This window comes from Podarcis melisellensis, assembly GCF_964234715.1.
Source record: "Podarcis melisellensis genome assembly, chromosome: 1".
In the NCBI taxonomy this organism is placed as follows: domain Eukaryota; kingdom Metazoa; phylum Chordata; class Lepidosauria; order Squamata; family Lacertidae; genus Podarcis; species Podarcis melisellensis.
Window position 1 is genome coordinate 3,164,520 of NC_138528.1, and position 21,219 is coordinate 3,185,738.

Here is a 21,219-nt window from a genome sequence, read left to right on the forward strand (position 1 = left end):
GATTGTCAAGAAGGGATAAGAGCAGTCCCAAAGAGATCAGTACTGGACGATACTGCATGGAAGGAAGAGAAGCTTTAGAAAATCAATGAGTGTTTTAGAAAGAAAAGTTAGAGATGAGAGGGTGGTTTAAAACGTGTGACAAATCTCAAATAAGTGAAAAGCACAAGAGGATTTCAGGATGGAGAGTGCAGTAACTATGAGAGGAGGATGTAAAACAGGGTTGGGGGACCTATGGCCTTCTAGATGCTTCTGGACTACAACACCTGGCCGCCCTGACCATTGGACATGCTGGCTGACCCTGTACTATGGCTCCAACATTAGTACAGCAGTTGTCTCCAAGGCCGGAGTGAAGAAGACTCTGATTAAAGAAGTATGTGGAAGTTGACAGGTGCAGCTATGCTCTGGGCATACTAACTTGTAAGCAAGCCTTGCCAGCTATATTCATACAGGATAGTAAACCATACCACCCACAAATGAATTGCACCCAGTTTGTTCCAGCTGGCTTACTTTGGGAGAAAACAAATCACAATCCCTGGTTTAACAGTGCAGATTGTGACTGTGGACCTTCCTGTCCTCCCAGGCCTTTTAAACATCTATTATGTTTAAGTGATGTTTTAGCATCCAATTTTAGTTTATTTAATCTGATTAGTGATGTAGTTTTTAGATGGCATGGTTAGTTCCCCCACCCCTAGTTTTATATTATTATTCTGGTTTGATTTTTTAAAAACTACAGTTTACGTGTTCTATTGTGAACTGTTTGTATTTTGGTGTGTGTGTTTCTTATTTTGCGGTATGTTGCCTAGCAGCTTATCACATGGTTATTACAGTCAGTAATAACCAGGGATCATAGTTTTGTTTTTGCTCCTACAAACAGTGATCAATAAGCCAAGAACAAACTTTGGCCACAGATCAGTCTGTTGAGACTGATGATCCTTGGTTTAGACTAAACTGGAGGTTGTGGTTTGTTGGAGCAAATCATGGGTTCGTGGTTTACCATGGCGTGCAAACTAAACTGCTGTGTTCAGTTGGTGTCATAAGTTAATGTTCCTATGATAGGTGGAGTTGAGAAAGATGAATACATTAGTTCTGTGACAGCTGTGAGCTGAGAGAAGAGAGTGGGAGAGCCAGATACATGGATTGAGGTTTTAGGTAAGATTGGAGAGTTGTAATCAGATCTAATTCGGGTCTGACAGGTATGCTTTAACCCTAAGGTGGGGAATCTTTTCATTATCGCCCCACCCCAGTTGGGCCAAATTTGACAGGTAGGCAGACAGGCCACCCACCTGTCAATCACCTGACATAATGACATGGGTGATGCTGCACTTTGAAGCCCTGGTTGTTGGAATGTCAAAGTTCAGCATGATCTGTGTGAAAGGCTTTTGCTAGCGGGCAGGTTTATGGAGGCTCAAAGAGCAACGGAGAGCGATTTGAAAGTTCTTTGCAGCTCTCAAAATGCGGGGCCCCATTGTAAATAGTATTCAGCTGTACCATATTTTTCTCCCTCCGTCAACACTTGTTAGTTAAAATAGTCTAAATCAGTTGCATATATATGACTAAATTATCTGACTTTCAGTAGGGGACTCTGATTCACTTCCTAAGTTTAAAGTACTGGGTTCCCCGTCCCGTTCTCCCCCCCCCCCCCCGTGCATGGAATTCGAGTTAAAGGATATGCACAAAATCTAAATTTGGTGTTCAAAAACCTACTTCAAGAGTGTTCTGCTGTGTTATCTTTTCAAAGTTAATGGAGGTGGTGCCAGGGATAAATCTATTAAAATGGAGAGATTACTGTCATTACTGAATTACGGTGCTTTGCATGTAATTTAAGTTTTATTTTGTGACAGGCCAAATTTAAATAACAGACGGGTCATTCCACACCAGATCACCTGATTTTAATACTTGACCGTGCTCTCACATCTCAGATTTTTGTTCAAAAATGTTGTGTTGTGTACATACCTATGAGATAACTTCAATTTAATTTTTTAAGATTTTTTGCTCCAAAAGTGGGACTGAAATAACTCACGTATTCATGAGAATAGTTAAAATTGTACCCTCTTATGTTACAATGTCATCCGATGTTCTTGATACATTATTTGGGCTACTGCAGTGCACTGTACGTGGGGCTACCTTTGAAGGTGACCTGGAAACTACAATTAATCCAGAATGTGGCAGAGACCATATAACACCGGTCCTGAAAGACCTGCATTGGCTCCCAGGACGTTTTCGAGCACAACTCAAAGTGTTGGTGCTGACCTTGAAAGCCCTAAACGGCCTCGGCCCAGTATACCTGAAGGAGCATCTCCGCCCCCATCGTTCAGCCCGGACATGGAAGTCCAGCACCGAAGGCCTTCTGGCAGTTCCCTTACTGCAAGAAGTGAAAAAACTTACTTTTATAACCACAAAAAACACTTCTTTTAAAACAGAACAAGTTCATAGTTAGCCCATTCTACAAAAAAAGTATGATACGTGTTAGTTGTGGTTTGCACGCTATGGCTTATCGAACCTAACAAGGTAGAAAATGACTAAAATTCACTTTGAATGGTCAGTGACCCTTTTCTGTGGCACTTAATACCATTTTTATACCTTATTTTGAAAGACACAAGAATTGGCTTTATTTTGATACCAAAATAAGCCCAATTGGATGAAAAATAAGTGAAGCGTGAGTTTTTTTCTAAACTGACGTAGAAATTGCATTAGCCTAAATTGTGCGAAAATCAAGATTTTAAAAAATTTCTCCTGACCCCAATTTTGGACCAAAAAAATCTTAAATTAATTTGAGGTTATCTCATAGGTATGTACCCACACAAAAATTTTGAACAAAATCTGAGATGTGAGAGCACATAGCACCAGGTGATTTGGCGTGGAATGACCCAGATGCGGTAAAGCTTATGTCAGAAGACTTAAAGTAATGTTGTTGGTAGTCTAGGTGCCTTGTTGGTTTTAAATGTGGGAATTTCTTTTGCATGGAAGCTTTTGAAACCTGTTTAAATTGCTGCTCCAAACAGTTTTGGCTTTTAACTCGTGTTTATGGCTTTAAAATAACATTTACATGACCTATGTACAGTCATACATCGGGTTGAAGTAGTTCGGGGTGAGCATTTTCGGTTTGCACTCCGTGGCGACCTGGAAGTAACGGAACGCATTACTTCCGGGTTTTGTTGCATGCTCAGACGCTCAAAATGATGTCACGCACATGCGCGGAAGCAGCGAATTGCGACACGCAGGCGTGGGTTGCATTCGCTTCAGGATGCGAACGGGGCTCTAGATCGGATCCCGTTCGCATCCAGAGGTACCACTGTATATGTGAGAGACCAGGATTCAAAATCACAGTGGTTTCGTGACATGTGACAGTAACTTAAAATTAATCTTAAAACTGTCAGCCTCCCAAGGCGAGTTCACATAGGCCAATAGCCTAATTATAGACAAAATAAAAAAGGACAGATTCCCAGGCCCAGATGCATCCATCCAAGAATTCTAAAAGATATCAGATGTGAAATTGGTGGTCTTCTAACAAAAATATGTAAGTTGCTCAGTTCTTTCTCTATACCAGAGTTTTCAAAAAATTGTGTCAAAACAAAAAACATTCCTTCCAGTAGCACCTTAAAGACCAACTAAGTTAGTTCTTGGTATGAGCTTTCGTGTGCATGCACACTTCTTCAGATACACTGAAGTGTGCATGCACATGAAAGCTCATACCAAGAACTAACTTAGTTGGTCTTTAAGGTGCTACTGGAAGGAATTTTGTTTTGTTTTGACTATGGCAGACCAACACGGCTACCTATCTGTAACTAAAAAATTGTGTGTGTGTGTGTGTAATCCAGAAAATTATGGACCAGTTAGTTTAACACCTGTCCCAGGAAAACTGGTAGAAGGTATTGTTAAAGATAAAATAACCGAACATATAGAAGAACAAGACTTGCTGGAGCAGAACCAGCATGGCTTCTGCCAGGGCAAGTGTATCATGAACCTATTGGAGTTCTTTGAGAGTGTCCACAAGCATATAGATAGAGCTGATTCAGTTCACAGAGGGTACTTGGACCTTGCCAAAGAGCTGAGTGCTCATGGAATAAGAGGAGGGGTCCTCTTGTGGATCAGGAATTGGTTAAGTGCCAGGAAGTGGAAAGTACAAACAACTGACTGGCTATGCTGTGCAAGGCTGAGCTACAGCTAGACTGGTTTACTGCTGGAAAGCTCTCCGATTGTCAGGACTAGGGTGTGCCACTTAGCGTGTGGATCAGTGAGACAGTGGTGTCACACAGCCTTTCCTCAATTTGCCGATTCCCAGAGTAGATAATACCAGCTGAACCAGATTTTTGTGTTTTGTCTTGCCTAGGTAACAAAGCTATGAAGATGCGCAAAGCATCCCAGATAAACGGCTAGTCCAGCCTTGCATTCTGGTAGAACAAATCCACAATCGCCCAAAGTCAAACTGTTCCATTGAGCTGCTGAGCTGGCTTTTACCAAGTTTTTTTCTGCTTTTTTCTAATGTCTGACTTGGATTTGCAGTTGTCCTGTCATCTGCTGTCTGAACGCAGCCTAACTTTTCCTTTTATCCCTTTAAAGTCTTTCATTGCATAATCTATGGGTTTCTGCCATGTAAATCTCTGCTGCACTTAGCCTTCTTTCTGTGCTAAGCATACAGACAAAGGCTGGAAGGAACTGGCTACGTTCTGCCTTCAAGCCATGTTTATCATCCTCAGGGGAGGCGCTCCGTACTGCAAATCAAAAACCTCTGTTCTGCAGGACACCACATCCTCTCTTAAACCCCCCCCCCCTGAGATGGTTATATTTTCTTCCCCTATCAGCATGATTTCTTATTGTTCAGAAATACTGACTTGTGTATAAATTTTAGAACAGTGGCTGTGTTAGGGCACAACTGGGTGTTAGAATTCTGAGCTGCTACTGAAAGCCCTTGTGGGAAACACATGTCTTGTGGTACCCCAAAGCTTAGTAGATCAATTCCCACATGAGCTTCCACAGCTATCAGACTCCCACAAATGTGCTTGATACCATAAGATAGTTAGCCTTTGAGGTGCCACAATGCATTTGTTTATTCCAATTTGTGTGTGTGTGTGTGTGTGTGTGTCAGCCTTTGGAAAGACAGAAATGCAAAGTATGTGCCAGCAAGTGTAAGTCCCACCAGAAATAATTTAACAAATAGCATGGGATTTACCCCTCGGCCCTGCAAATATATTTTGGGCCACTTTGGGCCGTATCCAACTAAGTCATGCTCAGACTAGACTGACTGAAATTAATGGACTGAAATTAATCAGCTCCATTGATTTCAACAGGTCTGCTCTGAGTGTTACTTAGCTGAAGTCAATTCTGTGTCTATAAAACAGCCTGAAATGGTACATATGAAGAAGAATTTTCTTGTTCTGTTGCTTGTCATTCAAACAGTTCAAATAACGGCTGGTTGTCTCAAGGGAGTCTGTGGCCTGGTTCTGGTCGCTTATAAGAATGGCTGTTGCCCTGTGTCCTAAAAGCACACAATACTGTATGGCTCCAATAAGTCCAGGATTGCTACACCACTGTTTCCTGCTACATTTGAACTGGGAAACTCTTGTTTTAATCTCTTATCAACAGAGATATCCTGGTCTGTATTTGGGTATTAAAGCAGTTTTCTGATATGAATGTTATAGGGAAGCAGTGGTTTAACAGCTCCTAGAAGTCACCTTGTATTATTGTGCACAAAGGGAAAGGGAATGCTGGAACCTGGGAGCCTGACTTGTGTTTTTGGTCTAATAAATCATGGTTTACCTAACCAAAAACTCCCCCTTTGAACTGGGAGACTGTGGAATCTATGTTGACAATGAGAGAGAGTCCAAATGAGTTGTAAGGCTACCTGCTTCCACAACTAATGCCAGGTTCCTCAGTCTTCCATAAAATGTGTATTTTGCCATTCCTACAGGCATGCTCCCTCTTAAAGTACAAATACCTACTGAGAAGTAAGTCCCATTGAATTAAAATGGGATTAACTCACAGGTAAGTGTGTGTAGGATTGCAGCCGTAATGGGTTTCTTGTAAGACCAGCACCTGGACTGCACCATACATTCCTCCTGTAATAGTGATTGAAATCTTCATTCCACTATATCCCTGTTCCTTTCCGTACTAATGCCTCTGTGGATTCTTTTATACAAATTTGAAATATAAAGTGTGAGCTGTTCTTTGCCCTCATGTTAGCTGGATGGAATGACACAGAAGCAAGATTTGCCCAGAGCACTTCACAACAACAACAACAACAACAACAACAACAACAACTATTTATTCCCCAGCCACTCTGGGTTGCTTACAGCATATATTAAAAATTGTGTTTAAGAGGATAAAACTGAACCTTGATGCACAGCTTGTATAAAAAGTAAAGGGACCCCTGGCCATTAGGTCCAGTCGTGGCTGACTCTGGGGTTGCGGCGCTCATCTCGCTTTATTGGCCGAGGGAGCCGGGGTACGGCTTCTGGGTCATGTGGCCAGCAGGACTAAGCCGCTTCTGGTGAACCAGAGCAGCGCACGGAAACGCCGTTTACCTTCCTGCCGGAGGGGTACCTATTTATCGACTTGCACTTTGACGTGCTTTCGAACTGCTAGGCGGGCAGGAGCAGGGACCGAGCAACGGGAGCTCACCCCGTCGCGGGGATTCAAACCACTGACCTTGTGATCGGCAAGTCCTAGGCTCTGTGGTTTAACCCACAGCGCCACCCGCGTCCCTATGTATAAAAGAGTGGTGATAAAATGTGTCAAAACAGACTTAAAAAGAAAATGATGTTGATTGCTCAGTCCCACAGGTTAAGCTCAAAACAACTAGCACACATTCTCAATTCTCTGTTTTCCCTAAGCATGTTTTATTGAAACATTTTACATGAAACCACACCATTTCCTCTCCCCCTCTTGCCTTACAGGGTAGGGGAATCCACTTTTGTACTGTGAAAGCAGAGATCACCCTAGCAAAGTTTGCATTACATCATCCTGTTTGTCCCATTGAGAGATTATGTTGAGCCATAATTTGTGGGCCAGCAATGACTAAAGTGAATTGTTGACAGTGTTGTTTATGTCTTGGAGGGGTGGGGTGGCACAGACCAGGGCTGAGCCTCGCATGCCAATGAAGTAGATGTGATGATGCGGTCAGAATGAAGTAATTCTAGATTAACTCCTTTATGAATCTTGGAACAGGCACTCACTAAGAGTGGAGATTGAACCTCCTTGTATCAACAATTGTTAATAATTGTATTAACAATTCTAAAAATCTGATATTAACAATGTGCCGCTTGTGTGAATTAATGTGTATTAATTCATGCTTTTCAAAGTAATAAATAAAAAGTGGTGCCGACTTGCCTCCCCCAGTGGCAACTAGACATTCTGTTTTGGTGCTCACAACCCAGGTCCCAGAAGCCATTTGGCTCCTAGCTTTTCTATCCCAGTTTGTAACACTGTTCCCATCTTTCCTCCCTTCTCCATTTTATCACAACCCTGTGAGATACCGTAGGTTAAGCTGAGCGATGGTGTCCAGCCCAGGGTCCCCCAGTGACCTTCATGGCTAAGTGTGGACTTGTACCCTGGTCTCCACGGTTCTGCTCCAACACTCTCAACCAAGCTGTGTCTTGTGCATCTCAAAAAGTCCTATTTTATGATCTGGTGGTACAAACAGTAACCTCAGTGAAACGAAATGGATTTGGGTCTGATCAGTCAGGATGGCGAAACCACCCAGGAATCCTCTGTTGACTTTATAAGAAAGACAGGCTATATGTGGAATAATAGATCTCGAAATTCTGCTTGTCATTTAAACTGCTGGACTTACATTCCAAGTGTGCCTAGTGAGGAGAAGCTGGTTCTCAAAATCGGAGCAACCAGCATAGGCAAGAGTTGACAGAAGTGTTGAATTCCTCTTTGTATCCCACCTTTCTCATGTAAACTGCTTCCAGTATTCCAGTTATTCCATATTATTCTAACGGCAACCCTTGGCGGTAGGATAAGCTGTGAAATCTGACAAGCCCAAGGTTACCCAGTGAGCCTTAGGACTGTGTATGGCTTTGAAACTTGATCTGAGATGTGATCCCACCTCTGTACACCAACATTAGCAGGGACAGCTTTCTGGTTTCTGGTGTGTTTCTGAAATTGCAGTGGGTTGGACTAAATGACCCTTTGGGTCCCTTCCAACTATACAATGATCCACTCCTAGAGTCACTGTTGGACATGAAACAAACTTCAAAGCCTTGTTCATCTGTGAATTTAATTTAACGATGCAATTCACATTCAGGGTTTCCAGACACAAGGTGCTATATATAGCCCCCCTGTGACCAAAGACTGTTCCACTCCATTGTAGTTCTAGGCGTTAAGCTGTTCAGCCCTGCCTTAAGCAAACATTCGCTGTGAAAGCAGGCAGTGTTATTGCCATGTTGCTAATGCAAAACAAGTACTTTCAGCTTTTCAATTACCACTTCTCTTTGCTGGCAAAACATGTTAATCTAATTACTGTATTAGCTAAACATCTGCCATGATGCCCTTCCCTCAACAAGGGGTTGGATTAGTTTGGAATAGTCTGTCGCCTCTTGGTAGTGGCGGTTCCCCTTTCCTGCTGGTCTTGGCTGTGGATCGCCCTTTCCTAGCCTAAGCAATTTGTTCTTGCTTACTATTACACCTGTTGTCTTTGTCCATGGAGTTTTCTTGGCAGGGATACTGGAGTGGCTTGCCGGTTCCTCCTCCAGGTCTGAAGCTCAATATGGTCTGAAGCTCAACATCAAAAAAACGAAGATCATGGCCACTGGTCCCATCACCTCCTGGCAAATAGAAGGAGAAGAAATGGAGGCAGTGAGAGATTTTACTTTCTTGGGCTCCATGATCACTGCAGATGGTGACAGCAGCCACGAAATTAAGAGACGCCTGCTTCTTGGGAGGAAAGCAATGACAAACCTAGACAGCATCTTAAAAAGCACAGACATCCCCTTGCCAACAAAGGTCCGTATAGTAAAAGCTATGGATTTCCCAGTCGTGATTTATGGAAGTGAGAGCTGGACCATAAAGAAGGCTGATCGCTGAAGAATGGATGCTTTTGAATTATGGTGCTGGAGGAGACTCTTGAGAGTCCCATGGACTGCAAGAAGAACAAACCGATCCATTCTTGGAAGACAGAAGTGCCTGGCGTGCTCTGGTCCATGGGGTCACGAAGAGTCAGACACGACTAAACAACAACAACTATTACACCTGAGTTAACAAATAGGGTTCTGGACATCTCTCAAACGATTCCATGAGCAATTTGCATTTCTGACTTCTGATAGCAGAGGCACTCTCATTTTCTGGATTAAAGTTGCAGGGCACCATCTTAACCCCCAAAAGGCTTCTATAGTCAGTAATGGTACTATGCCCTTGAAGGAGTCTGTTCTTGTGTTGTGAATCTCATCCACGGTTGCAAAGGGGAAACTCCTCCTGAGGGGAGCTGATACTGCTGCACCAGAACTGGTTGGTAAAAAATGTGGCAGAATTGTTTCCGTGCAGGGAAGGCGGATTGGGAGAAAGCAAGGCCAGAACACTGCAGAGAAGCAGTAGGCAGCTGCCTCCTGTGAGTGAGCTCGCGGGATCCTTTGATGGTGGTTTGCTTCTCATCGGCAAACTACAGTGGTGCCCCGCAAGACGAACGCCTCGCAAGACGGAAAACCCGCTAGACGAAAGGGTTTTCCGTTTTGGAGGTGCTTCGCAAAACGAATTTCCCTATGGGCTTGCTTCGCAAGACGAAAATGTCGAAAATGTCTTGCGAGTTCCTGCGGTTTTTTCCCCCTTCCACCCCCTTTTTCTAAGCAGCTAAGCCGCTTATCAGCTGATCCGCTAAGCTGATAAGCCGCTAAAAGCCACTAAACCGCTAATAGCGCTAATCCGCTAAGCTGTCAATGGGCTTGCTTCGCAAGACGAAAAAACCGCTATACAAAGAGCCTCATGGAACGGATTAATTTCGTCTTGTGAGGCACCACTGTACAGGTACTTTTGGACACTCACTTGTCAAAGAGATTCAGTCACATATCAGCAAATTCAGGTTCTGCAGTTAAAGTTGATTTGGAGTACAAGCTCCTTATTGGTGGTATGAGTGTCACATTTCCAAATTTACAGTGGTACCTCGGGTTACAGACGCCTCAGGTGACAGGCTCCACTAACCCAGAAATAGTACCTTGGGTTAAGAACTTTGCTTCAGGAAGAGAACAGAAATCATGCGGCGGCAGTGGGAGGCCCCATTAGCTAAAGTGGTGCTTCAGGTTAAGAACAGTTTCAGGTTATGAATGGACCTCCGGAACGAATTAAGTACTTAACCCGAGGTACCACTGTAGAGACAATTATTCGTAGCACACACACCCATTTTTAACATTACCCTTATGAAGCGCAGTTGGCAGAAGATCATTCAACACCAACTTGGATGTCTTTACGAGAGGATTAGATAAATTCATGGAGGACAGGTAAGGTAAAGGTAAAGGACTCCTGGATGGTTAAGTCCAGTCAAAGGCGACTGGGGTTGCGACACTCATCTTGCTTTCAGGCCGAGGGAGCCGGTGTTTGTCCACAAACAGCTTTCCGGGTCATGTGGCCAGCAGAACTAAACCGCTTCTGATGCAACAGAACACCGTGACGGAAACCAGAGCGCATGGAAATGCCGTTTACCTTCCCGCCGCAGCGGTACCCATTTATCTGCTTGCACCGGTGTGCTTTCAAACTGCTAGGTTGGCAGGAGCAGGGACTGAGCAACGGGAGCTCACCCCATCGTGGGGATTCGAACCGCCGACCTTCCGAGCGGCAAGCCCAAGAGGCTTGGTGGTTTAGACCACAACGCCACCTGCTTCCCTTATGGAGGACAGGGCTGTCAATATGGCTTTGCTCTTCCTCCACAGTCGAAGGCAGCAATGCTTCTGTGCACCATGGAAGACAATGCTGGACTAGATGGGCCGTTGGTCTGATCCAGCAGCCTCTTCTTACAATCTTTAGATAAGTTTTTAAAATACTGAGCTTCTTTGGAAATGCAAATTTAAAAAATTGGCTACCGCTTTGCTATTTTTGTGACAACAGACTGATCCAGCCACCCCTCTAGAAGCAGAAAATCAACCAACTTTTGGAGCCAAGCATGGCAAGAATGGATGGTTATGTGCTCTTGGTGCATCCACTGTTCAACAATTGCTTTTCCTCTCCGTTTAATGAGCTGGAAGATGGAGTAATGAGGCTGAATTTCCTGCCCAAGACAAAGGGTCTTTCTTCACAAGGGCTGGGATCCTGTTCCATGTTGCATGTTAAATTCCCATGAACCAGTCATTATGGCTTTTCTCCTAAGCTCTTGGAGCTGCGAGGACAGACTTCTTTTTATCCATTTTACTTCTCTCTCTCACACACACACCCCATACATGATTGCGCATAACTCACACTCACATCATTAATACAGACTGGCATTTGTAGTACTGTTGGGTCATTGGGCCTTATGTCAAACACCATCGCAAGAACCTTTTTCAGCCTTGCACGAGACTTGTGTATTAAAATTTAAAAACACCAAGTGGAAATGAATGTTGTCCTGTCCCACCCCCCCAAAGAAAAGCAGAAGCCTTCATTTTGCCCATAGTGGAACATGATAACTGTTGTTGTTTAGTCGTGTCCGACTCTTCGTGACCCCCTGGACCAGAGCATGCCAGGCACTCCTGTCTTCCACTGCCTCCCGCAATTGGGTCAAACTCATGCTGGTAGCTTCAAGAACACTGTCCCACCATCTCGTCCTCTGTTGTCCCCTTCTCCTTGTGCCCTCCATCTTTCCCAACATCAGGGTCTTTTCCAGAGAGTCTTCTCTCCTCATGAAGTGGCCAAAGTCTTGGAGTCTCAGCTTCAGGATCTGTCGTTTCAGTGAGCACTCAGGGCTGATTTCCTTCAGAATGGAGAGGTTGGATCTTCTTGCAGTCCATGGGACTCTCAAGAGTCTCCTCCAGCACCAGAATTCAAAAGAATCAATTCTTTGACAATCAGCCTTCTTTATGGTCCAGCTCTCACTTCCGTACATCACTACTGGGAAAACCATAGCTTTAACTATACATGATAACTAGGAGATAGCAATATTTGTTCTCATTGCTCATCTCTTAACAGCAGTCCAGGGCTTATATTGCCAAACCTTGGAAGTCTAATTCTTAATAATTTGGACTGCTGGTACTGGCAGACTGCCCTTATTGAGAAGATAATTTAGTTCCTGACGTATCTAAAGGGCAGAGCTCAAATGACTCCCCTCCCCAATATGGCATGATTTAATTTCGTACCTGAATATTGAGGCACATGGTCACTTAGTGTCACCAATCTCTGCAAACGCCAGGCACCACTAATACTTTATGGAACCTTTATTCGTAAGTGTGATAGAACCATAAAGCATCACAGCCTGGAAGGACACCGGGACAAAGACACGGGGCAGTTCAAAAGGCACAATAAGGTACTGGGTCATACAAAGATTGCCTTTACAAATAATAAAATAGGTAAAAATAAAAGTACTTCCCACCTGTTTGGCTTTCAGTGTGAACAGCATTGAATTTCTGTGCCCTCTAGTACAGACTACGGGGTGGGCAGGGAGTAGCAGCAAAGATGGGGAGCTGGTGTCAGGATTGCCAACCTTTTTTCACTAGTGGGCACCAGCAGGATCTTGAGGAAGCGCAGGACGGAAGTCTCTGCTCATCAACTGGTGAGCAAAGACTCTATTCTTTAAAAAAAAAAATTGTTAGATTTTCCACCGTGATAACACAAACCACAAAGCAAGATGATACACAAAAATAGAAAAAAGAAAAAGAAGAAAGAGATGGGGGAAAGGGAGAACAATAAACAGATAAACAATAACAACAAATGTAATTTCTTCACAAATCCAACCTTTTAAACATCTTGGTTGACTTCCTCAAGTCCCTCCCTTCTGAGTTTCCTTGTAATTAAAAGTAACAGCTTTCCAATATCATTATTAAACTAAAACAATTTCCAATTATAGTCCATCTTATTCACTTTTCTTAACATTTTAAATCCCATTTATTTAATTATAACTTAGTTTAATCCTAGGCCTATTTGTTTCTTTCAAGTAATTTCTAATTTTTTTATATTACAATATTTATTCAAATAGTCCTTGAATTTCCCCCAGTCCTCTTGAAACTCCTCATCTTTCTGGTTGCGGATTCTTCCAGTCAGGTCAGCTAGCTCTGAAAAGTCCATCAAATACTTTATTCTTTGCTTGGCACTGTTTTGCCAGCCACTGTGCCCCTGCAGGGACCAGACTGGCAAAGCAGACCGTGCTCTGTGGTCCAACTTTGACAGGTGGGTGGGCACCTGTCAAAGGTTGACCCACGGAGTGGGCAGAGAAAGCACCTCTGGGTCAAAAAGTTTGCCCACTCCTGCTCTGGATCAAGAGAAGGGGACCTTCTCCATCCCATGGGCCAAATTCTATCATGGGCAAAGTTTTGGGTGTGGGGAGCCAGAAGCAAAATTGGGTGTAAAGTTCCAGCCAGGCAGAAATCTGAGGTCTCCCCACTCACCCGCCTTTCCACCCAGCACTAAGAGGCATTATCCTGGCTCAAGCAAGGACACACAATCCAGCCTGGGGGGAATCATCTGAAGAGGGTGTGCAGCAAGGCTTGTGGTGGGGCAGGGGGCCTAGAGAGAGGCCCCAGGGTCAGGTGCAGAGCCCAGCAGGGGCCACGTTCACGCCTGAGCTCTCCCCACCACCCTGCTCTAGATAAAAGGGGATTCAATTGTGCAGCAGTAACAGAGCATTCGCTCTGAAATTGGGCAGTTTTGCACAGAGCTGAATTGCTAAGCGGGGCGACCCAAAGCGAGGCTGTAGATGGTTTGTGGCACCTGAGGGGGTATTCCAGCCCTCTCTCTATCCTGGATGTACAGCGTTCTCTAAAATTGTCTGTGGCTTTTGATTATATAAATGCGATGCAAGACGAACAGAGGTTAAATAACAAATGTGCAGGCACCAGCTCAGCCCATCTTTTCATTAAACCTGCAAGGAATGAGTGCAGAGATGCTGAAATGATTGACGGTGCTTATTAGTAAGGTTGAGGGAAAATCTTTGAATGCACAAACCTGCTTCTCTTTGCGGGATTTCTGCTTTGTGCATCCATCAGCCCCAGATATTTGAAGGGGTGGGGTGGGGTCCCTGTCGATGTCAGGAGGGCACCAAAACCCATTTGACACAAACATACCCATTCTTCTTTTTGAAGACATTTCTAGATTTTTTCTAGTACTAAATGTCAGAAAGACAACGGAGCCAGTGTGGTCTAGATATTGAAAGTGCTGGTCTGCAACCTGGGAGAGACCAAAGTTCAAATCCACACTCAGCCATGAAGCTTACTGCGTTGACTTTCTTTACCTGTTGATCACACTTATTGGAGCTTTTGATTGAGAAAATGAGGAAAAAACTACTTTTTCTCCCTTCTCCCATCTACAACCATTTGCACGTACAAAACCTAATCCCTGAATTGCATCCACATGCACAACTAACCTGGTTGAGCAATGCAAACGGAACCGCTTCCTTTTTTTCCGCCGAGACATCCCAGACCCCCGCCCTTGTGAGTACCTGATGGAAGAGGCAAGGGGAAAGGGAACGTTGTCCATTTGCAAGCTAACACACAGCCCATCTTTTAAATCTGGCGCCGAGAGTAGCAGAATTCATATTTGCCGGGGTTGTTTCTTTAAGGCAGAAAAGTCTTTGTAACTACAAAGCTGCTGCTGTAGCCCTGGAAGCGCATGTGGCTTGGGAAGGGGGCTGTTTGATGTTCTAATTAACCCCATTTAACGTAAAGCTTGCTATGGAGCTACATAAAAGAGCCATTCACCCTGATTCATTTTCACAAAGTTTGCATGGAGGTCTGCTGATGGTTGAACATGCATTGTGACTTGCTTGTGTGGTTATACGGATGTCCTAACAAGCAATTATCATCCCACACTTTCTAGGGCATTTCTAGGGGGGGAGGGAATTGGGAGGGAGGAGCAGTTTTGTTGCACAAGAGCGCCAGATCCTAATTTAATTGCAGAACCTAAATTTGCTGATATATGACTGAACCCCACCTGTGAAATAGGGGCAGCCTGGAAGCAGCCTGTGTCTCGGGAGCAGGCGTGAATTCATTGGAAGCATACCCAACGCACATTTAAAGCATATTTTCCCACTACAAAGAATCCTGGAAACTGTAGTTTTCCCTTCCCATACTTAAGTGTGCACTGGTTGTGCTCTGAATGCATGATGTGACTCTGCCCTCAGTTTCACAGGAGAGCTGACTTCGCATGGGAGGGAAATCTGATTCAGTTTGCGTTTGAAGGTAAACTGGCCTGATTCTAAAATAAAATGAGACAAAACACAATCATTCTTCAAAATTTGCATGCCTCTGAATTTTGCAATGCAGCCCTCTGGCCGTGTAAAAAAAACCCCCACATAGATCAGTGAAAATAACATACAAAATCCCTTATATTAGGAGAAATAGCTGAAGTCGGGAGTGCATTTTGGGGAGATTGCATACAAATGTGTACGTTAGGAGAGATTTGCACTGAGAAACCAATGAATTTTCAAGCTGTTGTCAAAGTGTAGAGACCTGAACTGAACTTCAGTTTGGGAAAATGAGAAGTGAAGCTGAAATAGATGGATTTGCCCGTCCCTGGACCATAAAGAAGGCTGGTCGCCGAAGAATTGATGCTTTTGAATTCTGGTGCTGGAGGAGACTCTGGAGAGTCCCATGGACTGCAAGAAGATCCACCCTCTCCATTCTGAAGGAAATCAGCCCTGAGTGCTCACTGGAAGGACAGATCCTGAAACTGAGGCTCCAGTACTTTGGCCACCTCATGAGAAGAGAAGACTCCCTGGAAAAGACCCTGATGTTGGGAAAGATGGAGGGCGCAAGGAGAAGGGGACGGAGGGCGAGATGGTGGGACAGTGTTCTCGAAGCTACCAGCATACCAGCATGAGTCTGACCAAACTGCAGGAGGCAGTGGAAGACAGGAGTGCCTGGCGTGCTCTGGTCCAGGGGGTCACAAACAGTCGGACAGGACTAAATGACTAAACAACAACTTTTGAGTACACCTGCACAAGGGTTCTGCTTCATCACTTGCTGGGCTCTGGTCCAGCTCTGTCCAGTTGTACAGCTGCCAAACCAAAACACACCCACAAACACCCACATACACACACTGTTTTCAGAAGCTGCCAAGAGAGAGAAAGAGAGAGCACATCTCCCACTTGGGGATTCAGAGATTTCCCTGTGTTCTTCCCTTAATGCAACCTGCGCTGAGCGATGCTCGTCTCACCGGCCAGGCAGCATTCCACGACTCCAACTTCTCGTCCAGCTGGTGTGGCGGCTCCAGCTTTTAATAGCATCGGCTTATTAGCCTGACCTTGGTGAGCGATGCGCCTTGAGCAACTCCCTCCCTCCAGCCAGGCGTCTAAGAAGAGGCTGCCTGCCATTCCTGGGGGAAAAGTAAAAAATAAATGGGTGTTTTGCCAGTTCAGATTTTTTGCATTGAGACGGTAGACAGGAGGCGGCTCTTTATTTATTCTAAATATTTACCAGGCCGCCCTTCATCAAAAGGATTGCAGACAAAGGATGCCGTCTGTCTGCAAAGCGAGTTGGTGGGGCGGATCAGGTGTGGCTTGGGTGGGGTGGGGGGCACAGATGTTTCCTGAGGCTGTTTCTGCGTCCGCTGTTTTCCCCTATGCTCTGCCCAAGACACGTTCCAGGATCATCGGGTGCTATCCCAGATAGCTGTGACTTCCAGGAACTTAGGATTTATGAAACTGGTTAGCCACTTGTTACACAGCAAAGATATGCAAGTTGTGGGCAACATTTGAAAGAGAATAAGCATAAGACACGGGGGGCGCTGTGGGTTAAACCACAGAGCCTAGGACTTGCCTATCAGAAGGTCGGCGGTTCAAATCCCCGCGACGTGTTGAGCTCCCGTTGCTCAGTCCCTGCTCCTGCCAACCTAGCAGTTCGAAAGCATGTCAAAGTGCAAGTAGATAAATAGGTACCGCTCCGGTGGGAAGGTAAACGGCGTTTCCATGCGCTGCTCTGGTTCGCCAGAAGTTGCTTAGTCATGCTGGCCACATGACCCGGAAGCTGTATGCCGGCTCCCTTGGCTAATAAAGCGAAGTGAGCGCCGCAGCCCCAGAGTCGGCCACGACTGGACCTCATGGTCAGGGGTCCCTTTACCTTTAAGCATAAGAAAACACCTGTCAATTGCCCCAGAAAAAGAGGGACATCCTTGTGTCCCCCGTCCCCCCCCGTAAGAGCACGGTGACCATTTGGGGCGCTTTTCTTTCTCACACGATTTCAGGCCAAGATCTGTTCCTGGAAAAGTCATTTCTTTCTAGGTCTGCGATCTCCCATCTAATCTACGGCGAGGTTGCGGCCCCCACTTCCCTGGCAGTGTTGCTTGAGAAGGGAAGAACGTAACTTGCAGTCTGTCTAAAACAGAAGGATGGGCAACAAGGTCCACCACCCCCCCCCTTTGCTGCTGGAGTTGAATGGAGCAAACTAGAATGAAAGCGCAGGTCTTGCATCCTATCCAAGGACAAACACATCTGCCACTCTCAGTTCTCATTAGAAGAGTGACTAGTGGGGTGCCACAGGGTTCTGTCTTGGGCCCGGTCTTATTCAACATCTTTTTCAACGACTTGGATGGTGGACTCAAGGGCATCCTGATCAAATTTGCAGATGACACCAAACTGGGAGGGGTGGCTAACACCCCAGAGGACAGGATCACACTGCAAAACGACCTTGACAGATTAGAGAACTGGGCCAAAACAAACAAGATGAATTTTAACAGGGAGAAATGTAAAGTATTGCACTTGGGCAAAAAAAATGAGAGGCACAAATACAAGATGGGTGACACCTGGCTTGAGAGCAGTACACGTGAAAAGGATCTAGGAGTCTTGGTTGACCACAAACTTGACATGAGCCAACAGTGTGACGCGGCAGCTAAAATAGGCCAATGCAATTCTGGGCTGCATCAATAGGAGTATAGCATCTAGATCAAGGGAAGTAATAGTGCCACTGTATTCTGCTCTGGTCAGACCTCGTCTGGAGTACTGTGTCCAGTTCTGGGCACCACAGTTCAAGAAGGACACTGACAAACTGGAACGTGTCCAGAGGAGGGCAACCAAAATGGTCAAAGGCCTGGAAACGATGCCTTATGAGGAATGGCTAAGGGAGCTGGGCATGTTTAGCCTGGAGAAGAGGAGGTGAAGGGGGGATATGATAGCCATGTTCAAATATATAAAAGGATGTCACATAGAGGAGGGAGAAAGGTTGTTTTCTGCTGCTCCAGAGAAGCGGACACGGAGCAATGGATCCAAACTACAAGAAAGAAGATTCCACCTCAACATTAGGAAGAACTTCCTGACAGTAAGAGCTGTTTGACAGTGGAATTTGCTGCCAAGGAGTGTGGTGGAGTCTCCTTCTTTGGAGGTCTTTAAGCAGAGGCTTGACAACCATATGTCAGGAGGGCTCTGATGGTGTTTCCTGCTTGGCAGGGGGTTGGACTCAATGGCCCTTGGGGTCTCTTCCAACTCTATGATTCTATTACTATTTCAGTCTTAAATTCAACTCACCACATTTGCGCATCAATTTGAGCATTTTTTGTTTTTTTTAAGGACCTCATGAAAATTAATTGCCATTGTATTGCACGTTCCTTTTCAACGCCCCCATTTTCAGATGTGATTTTATACAATGCCTACTACACACATAATGTGTTGTTGCTGCTGTTGTTTCTTCAGTTTCTTACCCACCTTTCACCAGAAGGTCCCAGGGTGAGTTGCAGCAATGCAATATTAAAATCTGTTTAAAACAATGCCACCGGGGCCTTAGGACATGGGTAGGCAAACTAAGCCCCGGGGGCCGGTTCCAGCCCAATCGCCTTCTAAATCCAGCCCGCTGACACTCTGGGAATCGGCGTGTTTTTACATGAGTAGAATGTGTCCTTTTATTTAAAATGCATCTCTGGGTTATTTGTGGGGCCTGCCTAGTGTTTTTACATGAGTAGAATGTGTGCTTTTACCGTATTTTTCGCTCTATAGAACGCACCGGACCATAGGAGGGGGAGAACAGGAAAAAAACATTTCTCCCCCTCTCTGCTCAGCGCCCCTTCAGCGAAGCGGCAGGAGAAGCGGAGCCCCTTCCATTTCTCCTCCCGCTTGGCTGAAGGGGCGCTGCACAGCTCTCCCTCTCTGCTGAAGCCGGGAGAGTCCTGCTCTCCCGGCTTCAGCAAAAGGAACCCGAAGGCTTCAGGCAGCTATCCCTGAAGCCTGGAGAGCGAGAGCGGTCGGTGCGCACTGACCTCTCTCGCCCTCCAGGCTTCAGCGAAAGCAACGCGAAGCCTCCGGAGCACGGACAGAGCGCTCCCTCTGTGCGTCGGAGGCTTCGCGTTGCTATCGCTGAAGCCAAGGAGCCTGCATTCGCTCCATAGGATGCGCACACATTTCCCCTTAATTTTTGGAGGGGGAAAAGTGCATCCTATAGAGCGAAAAATACGGTATTTCAAATGCATCTCTGGGTTATTTGTGGGGCATGGGAATTCGTTCATTGCCCCCTCCCAAAAATAGTCTGGCCCCCCACAAGGTCTGAGGGACAGTGAACCGGCCCCCTGCTGAAAAATTTTGCTGACCTCTGCCTTAGCAGGACACTCCTCCTAGGTTATGGGGCAGAGGTGTGGTGTGTAGCTGACCCTCTTTCCTTTTATTTCCTTGCTGCCTGCTGTGCCTGAGCTCTTTGCCTTTTCCGCCATGGGCTGCGGATGGTTCCGGACATTAAGCATGCAATTGCGCCAATCTGAGCGTGGCATTTGACACGGCGATTTGCCAGGCACTTTTGCAAATTGCCTGTTCACTGAAGCTGCTAAGCGGCCTCACTCCACGCGAAAGCCAGCCGAGGGTATCACGCGCCTTGTTGTTCCAGAGCCGTGCCATTAACAGCAGCCCTCATTCCTGGACTTGCTCGCTTGCTCCAGCACCAAAGCGCAGAGAGAAGCTTTTCCTCACACGCTACTAAGCTGCTGACAGAGGCTGCCTGGACAGAGCAGATCTCACTCTCCCCATTATTTGTTTCATCTGCGTTGACTGCTTATCAATTCAGCAGGCTGGTCTTCACTAGTGCTTAGCTGAAATTTATCAGAAAAGGATGTTGTTGTTTAGTCGTTTAGTCGTGTCCGACTCTTTGTGACCCCCTGGACCAGAGCACGCCAGGCCCTCCTGTCTTCTACTGCCTCCCACAGTTTGGTCAAATTCATGCTGGTAGCTTCGAGAACACTGTCCCACCATCTCGTCCTCTGCAGTCCCCTTCTCCTTGCGCCCTCCATCTTTCCCAGCATCAGGGTCTTTTCCAGGGAGTCTTCTCTTCTCATGAGGTGGCCAAAGTCTTGGAGCCTCAGCTTCAGGATCTGTCCTTTCAGTGAGCACTCAGGGCTGATTTCCTTCAGAATGGAGAGCTTGGATCTTCTTGCAGTCCATGGGACTCTCAAGAGTCTCCTCCAGCACCAGAATTCAAAAGCATCCATTCTTCGGCGACAGAAAGGGGTATCTTGGACAATTTTATTTTCCAGCCACTCCCTGAACTCCTGAAATGTTGGAACCTTGGGGAAATTGAGGGTGGGTGGTTCAGATGTCCAGAAGGTTGGCCCATCTGCCTGTTCTGGATATGGTTACTGTCCCTTTGAAAGTTCTGGTTTGGAGTTGGGGGAGGAAGGATGCTCCTTGATCCAGGCAGCCTCAGTGACTAGAACAGGCACCCCCAATGTGCGGCCCTCCAGATGTTTTGGCCTACAACTCCCATGATTCCTAGTTAACAGGACCAGTGGTCAGGGATGATGGGAATTGTAGTCCAAAACATATGGCGGGCCGAAGGTTGGGGATGCCTGGACTAGGAGAACCTACCAGCTACATCAGCCTGATCCACTTTCCACTGATCCACTACAACCGATCCACTTTCCCCAGCATGTGAAGAAGGAACCCGGGGCCTCAGGGGTGGCAGCAGCTGCCAGAAAGGGGTTTTGTGTTTGACCAGCTTCATCCATTTAAGTAGGCCGTCTGATAGGTGATTTAGCGTACAGTCATACCTCAGGTTACAGACGCTTCAGGTTGCGTTTTTTCAGGTTAAAGGTAAAGGGACCCCTGACCGTTAGGTCCAGTCGTGGCCGATTCTGGGGTTGCGGTGCTCATCTAGCTTTATTAGCTGAGGGAGCCGGTGTACAGCTTCCAGGTCATGTGGCCAG

General features: G+C 45.8%; 1 long non-coding RNA gene across 1 annotated transcript in view; it reads right to left on the reverse strand.

Moving 5' to 3' along the window:
- Positions 1-21,219, reverse strand: part of LOC309372929 — a 122,540-nt gene that overhangs the window by 74,837 nt on the left and 26,484 nt on the right. The gene's annotated exons all lie outside the window — the stretch shown is intronic.